Below are 25,022 nucleotides of genomic sequence, written 5' to 3'. Positions count from 1 at the left end.
CCTGAAACAAAGTATAGGTTTTCATTATGTGAATAATTTTAAAATCTTAGCTCAAACGGCTGCAAAACCTGTTTGCCCAGCACGAGGATATTGAATTCTTTAAGATGAAGCCATAGACATGTGTGTCTGAGTCGTCTATCAAAAGTTGCACCGATTTATATAAAGTTGTGCAAAAACGCTTTCTTTCGCCAAGACAGTGTGTTTCTCACTGTTACATGCATTTGAATGGGAAACTCGCCTGAAACAAAGTATAGGTTTTCATTATGTGAATAATTTTAAAATCTTAGCTCAAACGGCTGCAAAACCTGTTTGCCCAGCACGAGGATATTGAATTCTTTAAGATGAAGCCATAGACATGTGTTTCTGAGTCGTCTATCAAAAGTTGCACCGATTTATATAAAGTTGTGCAAAAACGCTTTATTTCGCCAAGACAATGTGTTTCTCACTGTTACATGCATTTGAATGGGAAACTCGCCCGAGACAAAGTATAGGTTTTCATTATGTGAATAATTTTAAAATCTTAGCTCAAACGGCTGCAAAACCTGTTTGCCCAGCACGAGGATATTGAATTCTTTAAGTTGAAGCCATAGACATGTGTGTCTGAGTCGTCTATCAAAAGTTGCACCGATTTATATAAAGTTGTGCAAAAACGCTTTCTTTCGCCAAGACAGTGTGTTTCTCACTGTTACATGCATTTGAATGGGAAACTCGCCTGAAACAAAGTATAGGTTTTCATTATGTGAATAATTTTAAAATCTTAGCTCAATCGGCTGCAAAACCTGTTTGCCCAGCACGAGGATATTGAGTTCTATAAGATAAAGCCATGAACATGTTTGTCTGAGTCTTCTATCAAAAGTTGCACCGATTTATATAAAGTTGTGCAAAACCGCTTTATTTCGCCAAGACAATGTGTTTCTCACTGTTACATGCATTTGAATGGGAAAATCGCCCGAGACAAAGTATAGGTTTTCATTATGTGAATAATGTTAAAATCTTAGCTCAAACGGCTGCAAAACCTGTTTGCCCAGCACGAGGATATTGAATTCTTTAAGATGAAGCCATAGACATGTGTGTCTGAGTCGTCTATGAAAAGTTACAGCGATTTATATGAAGTTGTACGAAAATGCTTTCTTTCGCCAAGACAGTGTGTTTCTCACTGTTACATGCATTTGAATGGGAAACTCGCCTGAAACAAAGTATAGGTTTTCATTATGTGAATAATTTTAAAATCTTAGCTCAAACGGCTGCAAAACCTGTTTGCCCAGCACGAGGATATTGAATTCTTTAAGATGAAGCCATAGACATGTGTGTCTGAGTCGTCTATCAAAAGTTGCACCGATTTATATAAAGTTGTGCAAAAACGCTTTCTTTCGCCAAGACAGTGTGTTTCTCACTGTTACATGCATTTGAATGGGAAACTCGCCTGAAACAAAGTATAGGTTTTCATTATGTGAATAATGTTAAAATCTTAGCTCAAACGGCTGCAAAACCTGTTTGCCCAGCACGAGGATATTGAATTCTTTAAGATGAAGCCATAGACATGTGTGTCTGAGTCGTCTATCAAAAGTTGCACCGATTTATATAAAGTTGTGCAAAAACGCTTTATTTCGCCAAGACAGTGTGTTTCTCACTGTTACATGCATTTGAATGGGAAACTCGCCCGAGACAAAGTATAGGTTTTCATTATGTGAATAATTTTAAAATCTTAGCTCAAACGGCTGCAAAACCTGTTTTTGCCCAGCACGAGGATATTGAGTTCTATAAGATAAAGCCATGATCATGTGTTTCTGAGTCTTTTATCAAAAGTTACAGCGATTTATATGAAGTTGTACGAAAATGCTTTCTTTCGCCAAGACAGTGTGTTTCTCACTGTTACATGCATTTGAATGGGAAACTCGCCTGAAACAAAGTATAGGTTTTCATTATGTGAATAATTTTAAAATCTTAGCTCAAACGGCTGCAAAACCTGTTTGCCCAGCACGAGGATATTGAATTCTTTAAGATGAAGCCATAGACATGTGTGTCTGAGTCGTCTATCAAAAGTTGCACCGATTTATATAAAGTTGTGCAAAAACGCTTTCTTTCGCCAAGACAATGTGTTTCTCACTGTTACATGCATTTGAATGGGAAACTCGCCTGAAACAAAGTATAGGTTTTCATTATGTGAATAATTTTAAAATCTTAGCTCAAACGGCTGCAAAACCTGTTTGCCCAGCACGAGGATATTGAATTCTTTAAGATGAAGCCATAGACATGTGTGTCTGAGTCGTCTATCAAAAGTTGCACCGATTTATATAAAGTTGTGCAAAAACGCTTTCTTTCGCCAAGACAGTGTGTTTCTCACTGTTACATGCATTTGAATGGGAAACTCGCCTGAAACAAAGTATAGGTTTTCATTATGTGAATAATTTTAAAATCTTAGCTCAAACGGCTGCAAAACCTGTTTGCCCAGCACGAGGATATTGAATTCTTTAAGATGAAGCCATAGACATGTGTTTCTGAGTCGTCTATCAAAAGTTGCACCGATTTATATAAAGTTGTGCAAAAACGCTTTATTTCGCCAAGACAATGTGTTTCTCACTGTTACATGCATTTGAATGGGAAACTCGCCCGAGACAAAGTATAGGTTTTCATTATGTGAATAATTTTAAAATCTTAGCTCAAACGGCTGCAAAACCTGTTTGCCCAGCACGAGGATATTGAATTCTTTAAGTTGAAGCCATAGACATGTGTGTCTGAGTCGTCTATCAAAAGTTGCACCGATTTATATAAAGTTGTGCAAAAACGCTTTCTTTCGCCAAGACAGTGTGTTTCTCACTGTTACATGCATTTGAATGGGAAACTCGCCTGAAACAAAGTATAGGTTTTCATTATGTGAATAATTTTAAAATCTTAGCTCAAACGGCTGCAAAACCTGTTTGCCCAGCACGAGGATATTGAATTCTTTAAGATGAAGCCATAAACATGTGTGTCTGAGTCGTCTATGAAAAGTTACAGCGATTTATATGAAGTTGTACGAAAAATGCTTTCTTTCGCCAAGACAGTGTGTTTCTCACTGTTACATGCATTTGAATGGGAAACTCGCCTGAAACAAAGTATAGGTTTTCATTATGTGAATAATTTTTAAAATCTTAGCTCAAACGGCTGCAAAACCTGTTTGCCCAGCACGAGGATATTGAGTTCTATAAGATAAAGCCATGAACATGTTTGTCTGAGTCTTCTATCAAAAGTTGCACCGATTTATATGAAGTTGTTCAAAAACGCTTTATTTCGCCAAGACAGTGTGTTTCTCACTGTTACATGCATTTGAATGGGAAACTCGCCCAAGACAAAGTATAGGTTTTCATTATGTGAATAATTTTAAAATCTTAGCTCAAACGGCTGCAAAACCTGTTTGCCCAGCACGAGGATATTGAATTCTTTAAGATGAAGCCATAGACATGTGTTTCTGAGTCGTCTATGAAAAGTTACAGCGATTTATATGAAGTTGTACGAAAATGCTTTCTTTCGCCAAGACAGTGTGTTTCTCACTGTTACATGCATTTGAATGGGAAACTCGCCTGAAACAAAGTATAGGTTTTCATTATGTGAATAATTTTAAAATCTTAGCTCAAACGGCTGCAAAACCTGTTTGCCCAGCACGGGGATATTGAGTTCTATAAGATAAAGCCATGAACATGTTTGTCTGAGTCTTCTATCAAAAGTGACGGCGATTTATATGAAGTTGTACAAAAATGCTTTCTTTCGCCAAGACAGTGTGTTTCTCACTGTTACATGCATTTGAATGGGAAACTCGCCTGAAACAAAGTATAGGTTTTCATTATGTGAATAATTTTAAAATCTTAGCTCAAACGGCTGCAAAACCTGTTTGCCCAGCACGAGGATATTGAATTCTTTAAGATGAAGCCATAGACATGTGTGTCTGAGTCGTCTATCAAAAGTTGCACCGATTTATATAAAGTTGTACAAAAACGCTTTATTTCGCCAAGACAGTGTGTTTCTCACTGTTACATGCATTTGAATGGGAAACTCGCCCGAGACAAAGTACAGGTTTTCATTATGTGAATAATTTTAAAATCTTAGCTCAAACGGCTGCAAAACCTGTTTGCCCAGCACGAGGATATTGAATTCTTTAAGATGAAGCCATAGACATGTGTTTCTGAGTCGTCTATCAAAAGTTACAGCGATTTATATGAAGTTGTACGAAAATGCTTTCTTTCGCCAAGACAGTGTGTTTCTCACTGTTACATGCATTTGAATGGGAAACTCGCCTGAAACAAAGTATAGGTTTTCATTATGTGAATAATTTTAAAATCTTAGCTCAAACGGCTGCAAAACCTGTTTGCCCAGCACGAGGATATTGAATTCTTTAAGATGAAGCCATAGACATGTGTTTCTGAGTCGTCTATCAAAAGTTACAGCGATTTATATGAAGTTGTACGAAAACGCTTTCTGTCGCCAAGACAATGCGTTTCTCACTGTTACATGCATTTGAATGGGAAACTCGCCCGAGACAAAGTATAGGTTTTCATTATGTGAATAATTTTAAAATCTTAGCTCAAACGGCTGCAAAACCTGTTTGCCCAGCACGGGGATATTGAGTTCTATAAGATAAAGCCATAAACATGTTTGTCTGAGTCTTCTATCAAAATTTACAGCGATTTATATGAAGTTGTACGAAAACGCTTTCTGTCGCCAAGACAATGCGTTTCTCACTGTTACATGCATTTGAATGGGAAACTCGCCCGAGACAAAGTATAGGTTTTCATTATGTGAATAATTTTAAAATCTTAGCTCAAACGGCTGCAAAACCTGTTTGCCCAGCACGGGGATATTGAGTTCTATAAGATAAAGCCATAAACATGTGTTTCTGAGTCTTCTATCAAAAGTTACAGCGATTTATATGAAGTTGTTCAAAAACGCTTTATTTCGCCAAGACAGTGTGTTTCTCACTGTTACATGCATTTGAATGGGAAACTCGCCCGAGACAAAGTATAGGTTTTCATTATGTGAATAATTTTAAAATCTTAGCTCAAACGGCTGCAAACCCTGTTTGCCCAGCACGAGGATATTGAATTCTTTAAGATGAAGCCATAGACATGTGTTTCTGAGTCTTCTATCAAAAGTTACAGCGATTTATATGAAGTTGTACGAAAATGCTTTCTTTCGCCAAGACAGTGTGTTTCTCACTGTTACATGCATTTGAATGGGAAACTCGCCCGAGACAAAGTATAGGTTTTCATTATGTGAATAATTTTTAAAATCTTAGCTCAAACGGCTGCAAAACCTGTTTGCCCAGCACGGGGATATTGAGTTCTATAAGATAAAGCCAACAACATGTTTGTCTGAGTCTTCTATCAAAAGTTGCACCGATTTATATAAAGTTGTGCAAAAACGCTTTCTTTCGCCAAGACAGTGTGTTTCTCACTGTTACATGCATTTGAATGGGAAACTCGCCTGAAACAAAGTATAGGTTTTCATTATGTGAATAATTTTAAAATCTTAGCTCAAACGGCTGCAAAACCTGTTTGCCCAGCACGAGGATATTGAATTCTTTAAGATGAAGCCATAGACATGTGTGTCTGAGTCGTCTATGAAAAGTTACAGCGATTTATATGAAGTTGTACGAAAATGCTTTCTTTCGCCAAGACAGTGTGTTTCTCACTGTTACATGCATTTGAATGGGAAACTCGCCTGAAACAAAGTATAGGTTTTCATTATGTGAATAATTTTAAAATCTTAGCTCAAACGGCTGCAAAACCTGTTTGCCCAGCACGAGGATATTGAATTCTTTAAGATGAAGCCATAGACATGTGTGTCTGAGTCGTCTATCAAAAGTTGCACCGATTTATATAAAGTTGTGCAAAAACGCTTTCTTTCGCCAAGACAGTGTGTTTCTCACTGTTACATGCATTTGAATGGGAAACTCGCCTGAAACAAAGTATAGGTTTTCATTATGTGAATAATTTTAAAATCTTAGCTCAAACGGCTGCAAAACCTGTTTGCCCAGCACGAGGATATTGAATTCTTTAAGTTGAAGCCATAGACATGTGTGTCTGAGTCGTCTATCAAAAGTTGCACCGATTTATATAAAGTTGTGCAAAAACGCTTTCTTTCGCCAAGACAGTGTGTTTCTCACTGTTACATGCATTTGAATGGGAAACTCGCCTGAAACAAAGTATAGGTTTTCATTATGTGAATAATTTTAAAATCTTAGCTCAATCGGCTGCAAAACCTGTTTGCCCAGCACGAGGATATTGAGTTCTATAAGATAAAGCCATGAACATGTTTGTCTGAGTCTTCTATCAAAAGTTGCACCGATTTATATAAAGTTGTGCAAAACCGCTTTATTTCGCCAAGACAATGTGTTTCTCACTGTTACATGCATTTGAATGGGAAAATCGCCCGAGACAAAGTATAGGTTTTCATTATGTGAATAATGTTAAAATCTTAGCTCAAACGGCTGCAAAACCTGTTTGCCCAGCACGAGGATATTGAATTCTTTAAGATGAAGCCATAGACATGTGTGTCTGAGTCGTCTATGAAAAGTTACAGCGATTTATATGAAGTTGTACGAAAATGCTTTCTTTCGCCAAGACAGTGTGTTTCTCACTGTTACATGCATTTGAATGGGAAACTCGCCTGAAACAAAGTATAGGTTTTCATTATGTGAATAATTTTAAAATCTTAGCTCAAACGGCTGCAAAACCTGTTTGCCCAGCACGAGGATATTGAATTCTTTAAGATGAAGCCATAGACATGTGTGTCTGAGTCGTCTATCAAAAGTTGCACCGATTTATATAAAGTTGTGCAAAAACGCTTTCTTTCGCCAAGACAGTGTGTTTCTCACTGTTACATGCATTTGAATGGGAAACTCGCCTGAAACAAAGTATAGGTTTTCATTATGTGAATAATTTTAAAATCTTAGCTCAAACGGCTGCAAAACCTGTTTGCCCAGCACGGGGATATTGAATTCTTTAAGATGAAGCCATAGACATGTGTGTCTGAGTCTTCTATCAAAAGTGACGGCGATTTATATGAAGTTGTACGAAAATGCTTTCTTTCGCCAAGACAGTGTGTTTCTCACTGTTACATGCATTTGAATGGGAAACTCGCCCGAGACAAAGTATAGGTTTTCATTATGTGAATAATTTTAAAATCTTAGCTCAAACGGCTGCAAAACCTGTTTGCCCAGCACGAGGATATTGAATTCTTTAAGATGAAGCCATAGACATGTGTGTCTGAGTCGTCTATCAAAAGTTGCACCGATTTATATAAAGTTGTGCAAAAACGCTTTATTTCGCCAAGACAGTGTGTTTCTCACTGTTACATGCATTTGAATGGGAAACTCGCCCGAGACAAAGTATAGGTTTTCATTATGTGAATAATTTTAAAATCTTAGCTCAAACGGCTGCAAAACCTGTTTGCCCAGCACGAGGATATTGAATTCTTTAAGATGAAGCCATAGACATGTGTGTCTGAGTCTTCTATCAAAAGTTGCACCGATTTATATGAAGTTGTTCAAAAACGCTTTCTTTCGCCAAGACAGTGTGTTTCTCACTGTTACATGCATTTGAATGGGAAACTCGCCTGAAACAAAGTATAGGTTTTCATTATGTGAATAATTTTAAAATCTTAGCTCAAACGGCTGCAAAACCTGTTTGCCCAGCACGAGGATATTGAGTTCTATAAGATAAAGCCATGATCATGTGTTTCTGAGTCTTCTATCAAAAGTTACAGCGATTTATATGAAGTTGTACGAAAATGCTTTCTTTCGCCAAGACAGTGTGTTTCTCACTGTTACATGCATTTGAATGGGAAACTCGCCTGAAACAAAGTATAGGTTTTCATTATGTGAATAATTTTAAAATCTTAGCTCAAACGGCTGCAAAACCTGTTTGCCCAGCACGAGGATATTGAATTCTTTAAGATGAAGCCATAGACATGTGTGTCTGAGTCGTCTATCAAAAGTTGCACCGATTTATATAAAGTTGTGCAAAAACGCTTTCTTTCGCCAAGACAATGTGTTTCTCACTGTTACATGCATTTGAATGGGAAACTCGCCTGAAACAAAGTATAGGTTTTCATTATGTGAATAATTTTAAAATCTTAGCTCAAACGGCTGCAAAACCTGTTTGCCCAGCACGAGGATATTGAATTCTTTAAGATGAAGCCATAGACATGTGTGTCTGAGTCGTCTATCAAAAGTTGCACCGATTTATATAAAGTTGTGCAAAAACGCTTTCTTTCGCCAAGACAGTGTGTTTCTCACTGTTACATGCATTTGAATGGGAAACTCGCCTGAAACAAAGTATAGGTTTTCATTATGTGAATAATTTTAAAATCTTAGCTCAAACGGCTGCAAAACCTGTTTGCCCAGCACGAGGATATTGAATTCTTTAAGATGAAGCCATAGACATGTGTTTCTGAGTCGTCTATCAAAAGTTGCACCGATTTATATAAAGTTGTGCAAAAACGCTTTATTTCGCCAAGACAGTGTGTTTCTCACTGTTACATGCATTTGAATGGGAAACTCGCCCGAGACAAAGTATAGGTTTTCATTATGTGAATAATTTTAAAATCTTAGCTCAAACGGCTGCAAAACCTGTTTGCCCAGCACGAGGATATTGAATTCTTTAAGATGAAGCCATAGACATGTGTGTCTGAGTCGTCTATCAAAAGTTGCACCGATTTATATAAAGTTGTGCAAAAACGCTTTCTTTCGCCAAGACAGTGTGTTTCTCACTGTTACATGCATTTGAATGGGAAACTCGCCTGAAACAAAGTATAGGTTTTCATTATGTGAATAATTTTTAAAATCTTAGCTCAAACGGCTGCAAAACCTGTTTGCCCAGCACGAGGATATTGAGTTCTATAAGATAAAGCCATGAACATGTTTGTCTGAGTCTTCTATCAAAAGTTGCACCGATTTATATGAAGTTGTTCAAAAACGCTTTATTTCGCCAAGACAGTGTGTTTCTCACTGTTACATGCATTTGAATGGGAAACTCGCCCAAGACAAAGTATAGGTTTTCATTATGTGAATAATTTTAAAATCTTAGCTCAAACGGCTGCAAAACCTGTTTGCCCAGCACGAGGATATTGAATTCTTTAAGATGAAGCCATAGACATGTGTTTCTGAGTCGTCTATGAAAAGTTACAGCGATTTATATGAAGTTGTACGAAAATGCTTTCTTTCGCCAAGACAGTGTGTTTCTCACTGTTACATGCATTTGAATGGGAAACTCGCCTGAAACAAAGTATAGGTTTTCATTATGTGAATAATTTTAAAATCTTAGCTCAAACGGCTGCAAAACCTGTTTGCCCAGCACGGGGATATTGAGTTCTATAAGATAAAGCCATGAACATGTTTGTCTGAGTCTTCTATCAAAAGTTGCACCGATTTATATGAAGTTGTTCAAAAACGCTTTATTTCGCCAAGACAGTGTGTTTCTCACTGTTACATGCATTTGAATGGGAAACTCGCCCAAGACAAAGTATAGGTTTTCATTATGTGAATAATTTTAAAATCTTAGCTCAAACGGCTGCAAAACCTGTTTGCCCAGCACGAGGATATTGAATTCTTTAAGATGAAGCCATAGACATGTGTTTCTGAGTCGTCTATCAAAAGTTACAGCGATTTATATGAAGTTGTACGAAAACGCTTTCTGTCGCCAAGACAATGCGTTTCTCACTGTTACATGCATTTGAATGGGAAACTCGCCCGAGACAAAGTATAGGTTTTCATTATGTGAATAATTTTAAAATCTTAGCTCAAACGGCTGCAAAACCTGTTTGCCCAGCACGGGGATATTGAGTTCTATAAGATAAAGCCATAAACATGTGTTTCTGAGTCTTCTATCAAAAGTTACAGCGATTTATATGAAGTTGTTCAAAAACGCTTTATTTCGCCAAGACAGTGTGTTTCTCACTGTTACATGCATTTGAATGGGAAACTCGCCCGAGACAAAGTATAGGTTTTCATTATGTGAATAATTTTAAAATCTTAGCTCAAACGGCTGCAAACCCTGTTTGCCCAGCACGAGGATATTGAATTCTTTAAGATGAAGCCATAGACATGTGTTTCTGAGTCTTCTATCAAAAGTTACAGCGATTTATATGAAGTTGTACGAAAATGCTTTCTTTCGCCAAGACAGTGTGTTTCTCACTGTTACATGCATTTGAATGGGAAACTCGCCCGAGACAAAGTATAGGTTTTCATTATGTGAATAATTTTTAAAATCTTAGCTCAAACGGCTGCAAAACCTGTTTGCCCAGCACGGGGATATTGAGTTCTATAAGATAAAGCCAACAACATGTTTGTCTGAGTCTTCTATCAAAAGTTGCACCGATTTATATAAAGTTGTGCAAAAACGCTTTCTTTCGCCAAGACAGTGTGTTTCTCACTGTTACATGCATTTGAATGGGAAACTCGCCTGAAACAAAGTATAGGTTTTCATTATGTGAATAATTTTAAAATCTTAGCTCAAACGGCTGCAAAACCTGTTTGCCCAGCACGAGGATATTGAATTCTTTAAGATGAAGCCATAGACATGTGTGTCTGAGTCGTCTATGAAAAGTTACAGCGATTTATATGAAGTTGTACGAAAATGCTTTCTTTCGCCAAGACAGTGTGTTTCTCACTGTTACATGCATTTGAATGGGAAACTCGCCTGAAACAAAGTATAGGTTTTCATTATGTGAATAATTTTAAAATCTTAGCTCAAACGGCTGCAAAACCTGTTTGCCCAGCACGAGGATATTGAATTCTTTAAGATGAAGCCATAGACATGTGTGTCTGAGTCGTCTATCAAAAGTTGCACCGATTTATATAAAGTTGTGCAAAAACGCTTTCTTTCGCCAAGACAGTGTGTTTCTCACTGTTACATGCATTTGAATGGGAAACTCGCCTGAAACAAAGTATAGGTTTTCATTATGTGAATAATTTTAAAATCTTAGCTCAAACGGCTGCAAAACCTGTTTGCCCAGCACGAGGATATTGAATTCTTTAAGATGAAGCCATAGACATGTGTTTCTGAGTCGTCTATCAAAAGTTGCACCGATTTATATAAAGTTGTGCAAAAACGCTTTATTTCGCCAAGACAATGTGTTTCTCACTGTTACATGCATTTGAATGGGAAACTCGCCCGAGACAAAGTATAGGTTTTCATTATGTGAATAATTTTAAAATCTTAGCTCAAACGGCTGCAAAACCTGTTTTTGCCCAGCACGAGGATATTGAATTCTTTAAGATGAAGCCATAGACATGTGTGTCTGAGTCTTCTATCAAAAGTTGCACCGATTTATATGAAGTTGTTCAAAAACGCTTTCTTTCGCCAAGACAGTGTATTTCTCACTGTTACATGCATTTGAATGGGAAACTCGCCTGAAACAAAGTATAGGTTTTCATTATGTGAATAATTTTAAAATCTTAGCTCAAACGGCTGCAAAACCTGTTTGCCCAGCACGAGGATATTGAGTTCTATAAGATAAAGCCATGATCATGTGTTTCTGAGTCTTTTATCAAAAGTTACAGCGATTTATATGAAGTTGTACGAAAATGCTTTCTTTCGCCAAGACAGTGTGTTTCTCACTGTTACATGCATTTGAATGGGAAACTCGCCTGAAACAAAGTATAGGTTTTCATTATGTGAATAATTTTAAAATCTTAGCTCAAACGGCTGCAAAACCTGTTTGCCCAGCACGAGGATATTGAATTCTTTAAGATGAAGCCATAGACATGTGTGTCTGAGTCGTCTATCAAAAGTTGCACCGATTTATATAAAGTTGTGCAAAAACGCTTTCTTTCGCCAAGACAATGTGTTTCTCACTGTTACATGCATTTGAATGGGAAACTCGCCTGAAACAAAGTATAGGTTTTCATTATGTGAATAATTTTAAAATCTTAGCTCAAACGGCTGCAAAACCTGTTTGCCCAGCACGAGGATATTGAATTCTTTAAGATGAAGCCATAGACATGTGTGTCTGAGTCGTCTATCAAAAGTTGCACCGATTTATATAAAGTTGTGCAAAAACGCTTTCTTTCGCCAAGACAGTGTGTTTCTCACTGTTACATGCATTTGAATGGGAAACTCGCCTGAAACAAAGTATAGGTTTTCATTATGTGAATAATTTTAAAATCTTAGCTCAAACGGCTGCAAAACCTGTTTGCCCAGCACGAGGATATTGAATTCTTTAAGATGAAGCCATAGACATGTGTTTCTGAGTCGTCTATCAAAAGTTGCACCGATTTATATAAAGTTGTTCAAAAACGCTTTATTTCGCCAAGACAGTGTGTTTCTCACTGTTACATGCATTTGAATGGGAAACTCGCCTGAAACAAAGTATAGGTTTTCATTATGTGAATAATTTTAAAATCTTAGCTCAAACGGCTGCAAAACCTGTTTGCCCAGCACGAGGATATTGAATTCTTTAAGATGAAGCCATAAACATGTGTGTCTGAGTCGTCTATGAAAAGTTACAGCGATTTATATGAAGTTGTACGAAAAATGCTTTCTTTCGCCAAGACAGTGTGTTTCTCACTGTTACATGCATTTGAATGGGAAACTCGCCTGAAACAAAGTATAGGTTTTCATTATGTGAATAATTTTTAAAATCTTAGCTCAAACGGCTGCAAAACCTGTTTGCCCAGCACGAGGATATTGAGTTCTATAAGATAAAGCCATGAACATGTTTGTCTGAGTCTTCTATCAAAAGTTGCACCGATTTATATGAAGTTGTTCAAAAACGCTTTATTTCGCCAAGACAGTGTGTTTCTCACTGTTACATGCATTTGAATGGGAAACTCGCCCAAGACAAAGTATAGGTTTTCATTATGTGAATAATTTTAAAATCTTAGCTCAAACGGCTGCAAAACCTGTTTGCCCAGCACGAGGATATTGAATTCTTTAAGATGAAGCCATAGACATGTGTTTCTGAGTCGTCTATGAAAAGTTACAGCGATTTATATGAAGTTGTACGAAAATGCTTTCTTTCGCCAAGACAGTGTGTTTCTCACTGTTACATGCATTTGAATGGGAAACTCGCCTGAAACAAAGTATAGGTTTTCATTATGTGAATAATTTTAAAATCTTAGCTCAAACGGCTGCAAAACCTGTTTGCCCAGCACGGGGATATTGAGTTCTATAAGATAAAGCCATGAACATGTTTGTCTGAGTCTTCTATCAAAAGTTGCACCGATTTATATGAAGTTGTTCAAAAACGCTTTATTTCGCCAAGACAGTGTGTTTCTCACTGTTACATGCATTTGAATGGGAAACTCGCCCAAGACAAAGTATAGGTTTTCATTATGTGAATAATTTTAAAATCTTAGCTCAAACGGCTGCAAAACCTGTTTGCCCAGCACGAGGATATTGAATTCTTTAAGATGAAGCCATAGACATGTGTTTCTGAGTCGTCTATGAAAAGTTACAGCGATTTATATGAAGTTGTACGAAAATGCTTTCTTTCGCCAAGACAGTGTGTTTCTCACTGTTACATGCATTTGAATGGGAAACTCGCCTGAAACAAAGTATAGGTTTTCATTATGTGAATAATTTTAAAATCTTAGCTCAAACGGCTGCAAAACCTGTTTGCCCAGCACGGGGATATTGAGTTCTATAAGATAAAGCCATGAACATGTTTGTCTGAGTCTTCTATCAAAAGTGACGGCGATTTATATGAAGTTGTACGAAAATGCTTTCTTTCGCCAAGACAGTGTGTTTCTCACTGTTACATGCATTTGAATGGGAAACTCGCCCGAGACAAAGTATAGGTTTTCATTATGTGAATAATTTTAAAATCTTAGCTCAAACGGCTGCAAAACCTGTTTGCCCAGCACGAGGATATTGAGTTCTATAAGATAAAGCCATGATCATGTGTTTCTGAGTCTTCTATCAAAAGTTACAGCGATTTATATAAAGTTGTACGAAAATGCTTTCTTTCGCCAAGACAGTGTGTTTCTCACTGTTACATGCATTTGAATGGGAAACTCGCCTGAAACAAAGTATAGGTTTTCATTATGTGAATAATTTTAAAATCTTAGCTCAAACGGCTGCAAAACCTGTTTGCCCAGCACGGGGATATTGAATTCTATAAGATAAAGCCATAAACATGTTTGTCTGAGTCGTCTATGAAAAGTTACAGCGATTTATATGAAGTTGTACGAAAATGCTTTCTTTCGCCAAGACAGTGTGTTTCTCACTGTTACATGCATTTGAATGGGAAACTCGCCTGAAACAAAGTATAGGTTTTCATTATGTGAATAATTTTAAAATCTTAGCTCAAACGGCTGCAAAACCTGTTTGCCCAGCACGAGGATATTGAATTCTTTAAGATGAAGCCATAGACATGTGTGTCTGAGTCGTCTATGAAAAGTTACAGCGATTTATATGAAGTTGTACGAAAATGCTTTCTTTCGCCAAGTCAGTGTGTTTCTCACTGTTACATGCATTTGAATGGGAAACTCGCCTGAAACAAAGTATAGGTTTTCATTATGTGAATAATTTTAAAATCTTAGCTCAAACGGCTGCAAAACCTGTTTGCCCAGCACGAGGATATTGAATTCTTTAAGATGAAGCCATACACATGTGTGTCTGAGTCGTCTATGAAAAGTTACAGCGATTTATATGAAGTTGTACGAAAATGCTTTCTTTCGCCAAGTCAGTGTGTTTCTCACTGTTACATGCATTTGAATGGGAAACTCGCCTGAAACAAAGTATAGGTTTTCATTATGTGAATAATTTTAAAATCTTAGCTCAAACGGCTGCAAAACCTGTTTGCCCAGCACGGGGATATTGAATTCTATAAGATAAAGCCATAAACATGTATTTCTGAGTCTTCTATCAAAAGTTACAGCGATTTATATGAAGTTATTCAAAAACGCTTTATTTCGCCAAGACAGTGTGTTTCTCACTGTTACATGCATTTGAATGGGAAACTCGCCCGAGACAAAGTATAGGTTTTCATTATGTGAATAATTTTAAAATCTTAGCTCAAACGGCTGCAAAACCTGTTTGCCCAGCACGAGGATATTGAATTCTTTAAGATGAAGCCATAGACATGTGTGTCTGAGTCGTCTATGAAAAGTTACAGCGATTTATATGAAGTTGTACGAAAATGCTTTCTTTCGCCAAGACAGTGTGTTTCTCACTGTTACATGCATTTGAATGGGAAACTCGCCTGAAACAAAGTATAGGTTTTCATTATGTGAATAATTTTAAAATCTTAGCTCAAACGGCTGCAAAACCTGTTTGCCCAGCACGAGGATATTGAGTTCTATAAGATGAAGCCATAGACATGTGTGTCTGAGTCGTCTATGAAAAGTTACAGCGATTTATATGAAGTTGTACGAAAATGCTTTCTTTCGCCAAGTCAGTGTGTTTCTCACTGTTACATGCATTTGAATGGGAAACTCGCCTGAAACAAAGTATAGGTTTTCATTATGTGAATAATTTTAAAATCTTAGCTCAAACGGCTGCAAAACCTGTTTGCCCAGCACGGGGATATTGAATTCTATAAGATAAAGCCATAAACATGTTTGTCTGAGTCGTCTATGAAAAGTTACAGCGATTTATATGAAGTTGTACGACAATGCTTTCTTTCGCCAAGACAGTGTGTTTCTCACTGTTACATGCATTTGAATGGGAAACTCGCCTGAAACAAAGTATAGGTTTTCATTATGTGAATAATTTTAAAATCTTAGCTCAAACGGCTGCAAAACCTGTTTGCCCAGCACGAGGATATTGAATTCTTTAAGATGAAGCCATAGACATGTGTGTCTGAGTCGTCTATGAAAAGTTACAGCGATTTATATGAAGTTGTACGAAAATGCTTTCTTTCGCCAAGTCAGTGTGTTTCTCACTGTTACATGCATTTGAATGGGAAACTCGCCTGAAACAAAGTATAGGTTTTCATTATGTGAATAATTTTAAAATCTTAGCTCAAACGGCTGCAAAACCTGTTTGCCCAGCACGGGGATATTGAATTCTATAAGATAAAGCCATAAACATGTTTGTCTGAGTCTTCTATCAAAAGTTACAGCGATTTATATGAAGTTGTACGAAAACGCTTTCTGTCGCCAAGACAATGCGTTTCTCACTGTTTCCCATTTAAATGCATGTGCATTTAAATGGGAAACTCGCCTGAGACAAAGTATAGGTTTTCATTATGTGAATAATTTTAAAATCTTAGCTCAAACGGCTGCAAAACCTGTTTGCCCAGCACGAGGATATTGAATTCTTTAAGATGAAGCCATAGACATGTGTGTCTGAGTCGTCTATCAAAGGTTACACCGATTTATATAAAGTTGTGCAAAAACGCTTTATTTCGCCAAGACAATGTGTTTCTCACTGTTACATGCATTTGAATGGGAAACTCAGCACGAGGATATTGAGTTCTATAAGATAAAGCCATAAACATGTTTGTCTGAGTCTTCTATCAAAAGTTACACCGATTTATATAAAGTTGTTCAAAAACGCTTTATTTCGCCAAGACAATGTGTTTCTCACTGTTACATGCATTTGAATGGGAAACTCGCCCGAGACAAAGTATAGGTTTTCATTATGTGAATAATTTTAAAATCTTAGCTCAAACGGCTGCAAAACCTGTTTGCCCAGCACGGGGATATTGAGTTCTATAAGATAAAGCCATAAACATGTTTGTCTGAGTCTTCTATCAAAAGTTACACCGATTTATATAAAGTTGTGCAAAAACGCTTTATTTCGCCAAGACAATGTGTTTCTCACTGTTACATGCATTTGAATGGGAAACTCGCCCGAGACAAAGTATAGGTTTTCATTATGTGAATAATTTTAAAATCTTAGCTCAAACGGCTGCAAAACCTGTTTGCCCAGCACGGGGATATTGAGTTCTATAAGATAAAGCCATAAACATGTTTGTCTGAGTCTTCTATCAAAGGTTACAGCGATTTATATGAAGTTGTACGAAAATGCTTTCTTTCGCCAAGACAGTGTGTTTCTCACTGTTACATGCATTTGAATGGGAAACTCGCCCGAGACAAAGTATAGGTTTTCATTATGTGAATAATTTTAAAATCTTAGCTCAAACGGCTGCAAAGACCTGTTTGCCCAGCACGAGGATATTGAATTCTTTAAGATGAAGCCATAGACATGTGTGTCTGAGTCGTCTATCAAAAGTTACACCGATTTATATAAAGTTGTGCAAAAACGCTTTATTTCGCCAAGACAATGTGTTTCTCACTGTTACATGCATTTGAATGGGAAACTCGCCCGAGACAAAGTATAGGTTTTCATTATGTGAATAATTTTAAAATCTTAGCTCAAACGGCTGCAAAACCTGTTTTCCCAGCACGGGGATATTGAGTTCTATAAGATAAAGCCATAAACATGTGTTTCTGAGACTTCTATCAAAGGTTACAGCGATTTATATGAAGTTGTACGAAAATGCTTTCTTTCGCCAAGACAGTGTGTTTCTCACTGTTACATGCATTTGAATGGGAAACTCGCCCGAGACAAAGTATAGGTTTTCATTATGTGAATAATTTTAAAATCTTAGCTCAAACGGCTGCAAAGACCTGTTTGCCCAGCACGGGGATATTGAGTTCTATAAGATAAAGCCATAAACATGTTTGTCTGAGTCTTCTATCAAAAGTTACAGCGATTTATATGAAGTTGTACGAAAACGCTTTCTGTCGCCAAGACAGTGTGTTTCTCACTGTTTCCCATTTAAATGCATGTGCATTTAAATGGGAAACTCGCCTGAGACAAAGTATAGGTTTTCATTATGTGAATAATTTTAAAATCTTAGCTCAAACGGCTGCAAAACCTGTTTGCCCAGCACGAGGATATTGAATTCTTTAAGATGAAGCCATAGACATGTGTGTCTGAGTCGTCTATCAAAGGTTACACCGATTTATATAAAGTTGTGCAAAAACGCTTTATTTCGCCAAGACAATGTGTTTCTCACTGTTACATGCATTTGAATGGGAAACTCAGCACGAGGATATTGAGTTCTATAAGATAAAGCCATAAACATGTTTGTCTGAGTCTTCTATCAAAAGTTACAGCGATTTATATGGAGTTGTTCAAAAACGCTTTATTTCGCCAAGACAATGTGTTTCTCACTGTTACATGCATTTGAATGGGAAACTCGCCTGAGACAAAGTATAGGTTTTCATTATGTGAATAATTTTAAAATCTTAGCTCAAACGGCTGCAAAACCTGTTTGCCCAGCACGAGGATATTGAATTCTTTAAGATGAAGCCATAGACATGTGTTTATGAGTCTTCTATCAAAAGTTACAGCGATTTATATGAAGTTGTACGAAAATGCTTTCTTTCGCCAAGACAGTGTGTTTCTCACTGTTACATGCATTTGAATGGGAAACTCGCCCGAGACAAAGTATAGGTTTTCATTATGTGAATAATTTTAAATTTTTAGCTCAAACGGCTGCAAAACCTGTTTGCCCAGCACGGGGATATTGAGTTCTATAAGATAAAGCCATAAACATGTTTGTCTGAGTCTTCTATCAAAGGTTACAGCGATTTATATGAAGTTGTACGAAAATGCTTTCTTTCGCCAAGACAGTGTGTTTCTCACTGTTACATGCATTTGAATGGGAAACTCGCCCGAGACAAAGTATAGGTTTTCATTATGTGAATAATTTTAAAATCTTAGCTCAAACGGCTGCAAAGACCTGTTTGCCCAGCACGAGGATATTGAATTCTTTAAGATGAAGCCATAGACATGTGTTTCTGAGTCGTCTATCAAAAGTTGCACCGATTTATATAAAGTTGTGCAAAAACGCTTTATTTCGCCAAGACAATGTGTTTCTCACTGTTACATGCATTTGAATGGGAAACTCGCCCGAGACAAAGTATAGGTTTTCATTATGTGAATAATTTTAAAATCTTAGCTCAAACGGCTGCAAAACCTGTTTGCCCAGCACGAGGATATTGAATTCTTTAAGATGAAGCCATAGACATGTGTGTCTGAGTCGTCTATCAAAGGTTACACCGATTTATATAAAGTTGTGCAAAAACGCTTTATTTCGCCAAGACAATGTGTTTCTCACTGTTACATGCATTTGAATGGGAAACTCAGCACGAGGATATTGAGTTCTATAAGATAAAGCCATAAACATGTTTGTCTGAGTCTTCTATCAAAAGTTACAGCGATTTATATAAAGTTGTTCAAAAACGCTTTATTTCGCCAAGACAATGTGTTTCTCACTGTTACATGCATTTGAATGGGAAACTCGCCCGAGACAAAGTATAGGTTTTCATTATGTGAATAATTTTAAAATCTTAGCTCAAACGGCTGCAAAGACCTGTTTGCCCAGCACGAGGATATTGAATTCTTTAAGATGAAGCCATAGACATGTGTGTCTGAGTCGTCTATCAAAAGTTACACCGATTTATATAAAGTTGTGCAAAAACGCTTTATTTCGCCAAGACAATGTGTTTCTCACTGTTACATGCATTTGAATGGGAAACTCGCCCGAGACAAAGTATAGGTTTTCATTATGTGAATAATTTTAAAATCTTAGCTCAAACGGCTGCAAAACCTGTTTGCCCAGCACGAGGATATTGAATTCTTTAAGATGAAGCCATAGACATGTGTTTCTGAGTCGTCTATCAAAAGTTGCACCGATTTATATAAAGTTGTGCAAAAACGCTTTATTTCGCCAAGACAGTGTGTTTCTCACTGTTACATGCATTTGAATGGGAAACTCGCCCGAGACAAAGTATAGGTTTTCATTATGTGAATAATTTTAAAATCTTAGCTCAAACGGCTGCAAAGACCTGTTTGCCCAGCACGGGGATATTGAGTTCTATAAGATAAAGCCATAAACATGTTTGTCTGAGTCTTCTATCAAAAGTTACAGCGATTTATATGAAGTTGTACGAAAACGCTTTCTGTCGCCAAGACAATGCGTTTCTCACTGTTTCCCATTTAAATGCATGTGCATTTAAATGGGAAACTCGCCTGAGACAAAGTATAGGTTTTCATTATGTGAATAATTTTAAAATCTTAGCTCAAACGGCTGCAAAACCTGTTTGCCCAGCACGAGGATATTGAATTCTTTAAGATGAAGCCATAGACATGTGTGTCTGAGTCGTCTATCAAAGGTTACACCGATTTATATAAAGTTGTGCAAAAACGCTTTATTTCGCCAAGACAATGTGTTTCTCACTGTTACATGCAATTGAATGGGAAACTCAGCACGAGGATATTGAGTTCTATAAGATAAAGCCATAAACATGTTTGTCTGAGTCTTCTATCAAAAGTTACAGCGATTTATATGAAGTTGTACGAAAACGCTTTCTGTCGCCAAGACAGTGCGTTTCTCACTGTTACATGCATTTAAATGGGAAACTCGCCCGAGACAAAGTATAGGTTTTCATTATGTGAATAATTTTAAAATCTTAGCTCAAACGGCTGCAAAACCTGTTTTCCCAGCACGGGAACCTTGAGTTCTATAAGATAAAGCCATAAACATGTGTATCCGAGTCTTCTATCAAAAGTTACAGCTATTTATATGAAGTTGTACAAAAACGCTTTCTTTCGCCAAGACAGTGCGTTTCTCACTGTTACATGCATTTGAATGGGGAACTCGACCGAAACAAAGTATAGGTTTTCATTATGTGAATAACTTGGAAATCTTAGCTCAAACAGCTGCAAAACCTGTTTTCCCAGCACGGGAACCTTGAGTTCTATAAGATAAAGCCATAAACATATGTATCCGAGTCTTCTATCAAAAGTTACAGCTATTTCTATGAAGTTGTACAAAAACGCTTTCTTTCGCCAAGACGTGCGTTTCTCACTGTTACATGCATTTGAATGGGGAACTCGACCGAAACAAAGTATAGGTTTTCATTATGTGAATAACTTGGAAATCTTAGCTCAAACAGCTGCAAAACCTGTTTTCCCAGCACGGGAACCTTGAGTTCTATAAGATAAAGCCATAAACATATGTATCCGAGTCTTCTATCAAAAGTTACAGCTATTTCTATGAAGTTGTACAAAAACGCTTTCTTTCGCCAAGACATGCGTTTCTCACTGTTACATGCATTTGAATGGGGAACTCGACCGAAACAAAGTATAGGTTTTCATTATGTGAATAACTTGGAAATCTTAGCTCAAACAGCTGCAAAACCTGTTTTCCCAGCACGGGAACCTTGAGTTCTATAAGATAAAGCCATAAACATGTTTGTCTGAGTCTTCTTTCAAAAGTTACAGCTATTTCTATGAAGTTGTACAAAAACGCTTTCTTTCGCCAAGACAGTGCGTTTCTCACTGTTACATGCATTTGAATGGGGAACTCGACCGAAACAAAGTATAGGTTTTCATTATGTGAATAACTTGGAAATCTTAGCTCAAACAGCTGCAAAACCTGTTTTCCCAGCACGGGAACCTTGAGTTCTATAAGATAAAGCCATAAACATGTGTATCCGAGTCTTCTATCAAAAGTTACAGCTATTTCTATGAAGTTGTACAAAAACGCTTTCTTTCGCCAAGACAGTGCGTTTCTCACTGTTACATGCATTTGAATGGGGAACTCGACCGAAACAAAGTATAGGTTTTCATTATGTGAATAACTTGGTAATCTTAGCTCAAACAGCTGCAAAACCTGTTTTCCCAGCACGGGAACCTTGAGTTCTATAAGATAAAGCCATAAACATGTGTATCCGAGTCTTCTATCAAAAGTTACAGCTATTTCTATGAAGTTGTACAAAAACGCTTTCTTTCGCCAAGACAGTGCGTTTCTCGCTGTTACATGCATTTGAATGGGGAACTCGACCGAAACAAAGTATAGGTTTTCATTATGTGAATAACTTGGAAATCTTAGCTCAAACAGCTGCAAAACCTGTTTTCCCAGCACGGGAACCTTGAGTTCTATAAGATAAAGCCATAAACATGTGTATCCGAGTCTTCTATCAAAAGTTACAGCTATTTATATGAAGTTGTACAAAAACGCTTTCTTTCGCCAAGACAGTGCGTTTCTCACTGTTACATGCATTTGAATGGGGAACTCGACCGAAACAAAGTATAGGTTTTCATTATGTGAATAACTTGGAAATCTTAGCTCAAACAGCTGCAAAACCTGTTTTCCCAGCACGGGAACCTTGAGTTCTATAAGATAAAGCCATAAACATATGTATCCGAGTCTTCTATCAAAAGTTACAGCTATTTCTATGAAGTTGTACAAAAACGCTTTCTTTCGCCAAGACGTGCGTTTCTCACTGTTACATGCATTTGAATGGGGAACTCGACCGAAACAAAGTATAGGTTTTCATTATGTGAATAACTTGGAAATCTTAGCTCAAACAGCTGCAAAACCTGTTTTCCCAGCACGGGAACCTTGAGTTCTATAAGATAAAGCCATAAACATATGTATCCGAGTCTTCTATCAAAAGTTACAGCTATTTCTATGAAGTTGTACAAAAACGCTTTCTTTCGCCAAGACGTGCGTTTCTCACTGTTACATGCATTTGAATGGGGAACTCGACCGAAACAAAGTATAGGTTTTCATTATGTGAATAACTTGGAAATCTTAGCTCAAACAGCTGCAAAACCTGTTTTCCCAGCACGGGAACCTTGAGTTCTATAAGATAAAGCCATAAACATGTTTGTCTGAGTCTTCTTTCAAAAGTTACAGCTATTTCTATGAAGTTGTACAAAAACGCTTTCTTTCGCCAAGACAGTGCGTTTCTCACTGTTACATGCATTTGAATGGGGAACTCGACCGAAACAAAGTATAGGTTTTCATTATGTGAATAACTTGGAAATCTTAGCTCAAACAGCTGCAAAACCTGTTTTCCCAGCACGGGAACCTTGAGTTCTATAAGATAAAGCCATAAACATGTGTATCCGAGTCTTCTATCAAAAGTTACAGCTATTTCTATGAAGTTGTACAAAAACGCTTTCTTTCGCCAAGACAGTGCGTTTCTCACTGTTACATGCATTTGAATGGGGAACTCGACCGAAACAAAGTATAGGTTTTCATTATGTGAATAACTTGGTAATCTTAGCTCAAACAGCTGCAAAACCTGTTTTCCCAGCACGGGAACCTTGAGTTCTATAAGATAAAGCCATAAACATGTGTATCCGAGTCTTCTATCAAAAGTTACAGCTATTTCTATGAAGTTGTACAAAAACGCTTTCTTTCGCCAAGACAGTGCGTTTCTCGCTGTTACATGCATTTGAATGGGGAACTCGACCGAAACAAAGTATAGGTTTTCATTATGTGAATAACTTGGAAATCTTAGCTCAAACAGCTGCAAAACCTGTTTTCCCAGCACGGGAACCTTGAGTTCTATAAGATAAAGCCATAAACATGTGTATCCGAGTCTTCTATCAAAAGTTACAGCTATTTCTATGAAGTTGTACAAAAACGCTTTCTTTCGCCAAGACAGTGCGTTTCTCACTGTTACATGCATTTGAATGGGGAACTCGACCGAAACAAAGTATAGGTTTTCATTATGTGAATAACTTGGAAATCGTAGCTCAAACAGCTGCAAAACCTGTTTTCCCAGCACGGGAATATTGAGTTCTATAAGATAAAGCCATAAACATGTGTATCCGAGTCTTCTATCAAAAGTTACAGCTATTTCTATGAAGTTGTACAAAAACGCTTTCTTTCGCCAAGACAGTGCGTTTCTCACTGTTACATGCATTTGAATGGGGAACTCGACCGAAACAAAGTATAGGTTTTCATTATGTGAATAACTTGGAAATCTTAGCTCAAACAGCTGCAAAACCTGTTTTCCCAGCACGGGAACCTTGAGTTCTATAAGATAAAGCCATAAACATGTGTATCCGAGTCTTCTATCAAAAGTTACAGCTATTTCTATGAAGTTGTACAAAAACGCTTTCTTTAGCCAAGACAGTGCGTTTCTCACTGTTACATGCATTTGAATGGGGAACTCGACCGAAACAAAGTATAGGTTTTCATTATGTGAATAACTTGGAAATCTTAGCTCAAACAGCTGCAAAACCTGTTTTCCCAGCACGGGAACCTTGAGTTCTATAAGATAAAGCCATAAACATGTTTGTCTGAGTCTTCTTTCAAAAGTTACAGCTATTTCTATGAAGTTGTACAAAAAAGGCTTTCTTTCGCCAAGACAGTGCGTTTCTCACTGTTACATGCATTTGAATGGGGAACTCGACCGAAACAAAGTATAGGTTTTCATTATGTGAATAACTTGGAAATCTTAGCTCAAACAGCTGCAAAACCTGTTTTCCCAGCACGGGAACCTTGAGTTCTATAAGATAAAGCCATAAACATGTTTGTCTGAGTCTTCTTTCAAAAGTTACAGCTATTTCTATGAAGTTGTACAAAAACGCTTTCTTTCGCCAAGACAGTGCGTTTCTCACTGTTACATGCATTTGAATGGGGAACTCGACCGAAACAAAGTATAGGTTTTCATTATGTGAATAACTTGGAAATCTTAGCTCAAACAGCTGCAAAACCTGTTTTCCCAGCACGGGAACCTTGAGTTCTATAAGATAAAGCCATAAACATGTGTATCCGAGTCTTCTATCAAAAGTTACAGCTATTTCTATGAAGTTGTACAAAAACGCTTTCTTTCGCCAAGACAGTGCGTTTCTCACTGTTACATGCATTTGAATGGGGATCTCGACCGAAACAAAGTATAGGTTTTCATTATGTGAATAACTTGGAAATCTTAGCTCAAACAGCTGCAAAACCTGTTTTCCCAGCACGGGAACCTTGAGTTCTATAAGATAAAGCCATAAACATGTGTATCCGAGTCTTCTATCAAAAGTTACAGCTATTTCTATGAAGTTGTACAAAAACGCTTTCTTTCGCCAAGACAGTGCGTTTCTCACTGTTACATGCATTTGAATGGGGAACTCGACCGAAACAAAGTATAGGTTTTCATTATGTGAATAACTTGGAAATCGTAGCTCAAACAGCTGCAAAACCTGTTTTCCCAGCACGGGAACCTTGAGTTCTATAAGATAAAGCCATAAACATGTGTATCCGAGTCTTCTATCAAAAGTTACAGCTATTTCTAT

This window comes from Aulonocara sp. 'chitande type north' Nkhata Bay, linkage group LG19 (genome assembly GCF_057382095.1).
Source record: "Aulonocara sp. 'chitande type north' Nkhata Bay isolate Kocher_YH1m ecotype deep benthic linkage group LG19, A_spYH_male_GT1.1, whole genome shotgun sequence".
In the NCBI taxonomy this organism is placed as follows: domain Eukaryota; kingdom Metazoa; phylum Chordata; class Actinopteri; order Cichliformes; family Cichlidae; genus Aulonocara; species Aulonocara sp. 'chitande type north' Nkhata Bay.
Note: the sequence above shows the minus strand (reverse complement) of the source record.